Here is an 840-nt window from a genome sequence, read left to right as displayed (position 1 = left end):
AAAAAGAGGTGGAGCTGAGAGAAAGAGAAGAAAAAGCCAAAGCGTCCGCCCACAAAAGAGAATAGAAGCAAAAGATGCGGCCCACCAACGAGAAATGGAAAAACAACAAAAAGAGATGGAAAAGCAACAAAAAGAGCGGGAAGAGAGGGAAAAAGAGAGACAGCATGAACTGGAGTTAGCGCAGGCTAGGCAGCATGCTCCAGCCAACCCTAACAACCCTTCTCCAGTTATTGTTCCACATTACAAGAAATTTCCCACCTACAAGGCAGGTGATGACACTGAGGCCTTCTTAGAAAATTTTGAAAGGGCCTGCCTTGGGTTCAGCATCTCTGAAGACCAGTACATGATAGAACTGAGGCCACAGCTCAGTGGACCCTTAGCAGAGGTGGCGGCTGAAATGCCTAAGGAGAACATGAACGATTATAAACTTTTTCAAACCAAGGCCAGATTTAGAATGGGGATAACACCTGAGAATCCCCGTCGGCAGTTCAGAGCCTGAAGATAGAAAATAGATGTGTCATTCCCCTGACACGCCTACCACATTGCAAAGAATTATGAAGCCTGGATATCAGGAACCAAGGTTAACAATATGGACGAGCTGCACCTCCTGATGCAAATGGAGCAGTTCTTAGATGGTGTTCCTGAGGAAATAGAGAGGTACATCTAAAGACTTTTTTTTATATGTGATGATTTTCAGAATCTCTTAGTTTGGAAGGTGTGTTTGGACGGAGGCTCTGGGTGGGCACTCTTTAGGGATGCGTTGGTTTACTTCTAAGTGACAATGACTATAGAGTTTTTTTGCTGGTTGGTAAATCTAAGTAGGGCTAACCACCGCATTTG

This window comes from Chelonoidis abingdonii, chromosome 1 (genome assembly GCF_003597395.2).
Source record: "Chelonoidis abingdonii isolate Lonesome George chromosome 1, CheloAbing_2.0, whole genome shotgun sequence".
NCBI lineage: Eukaryota > Metazoa > Chordata > Testudines > Testudinidae > Chelonoidis > Chelonoidis abingdonii.
Note: the sequence above shows the minus strand (reverse complement) of the source record.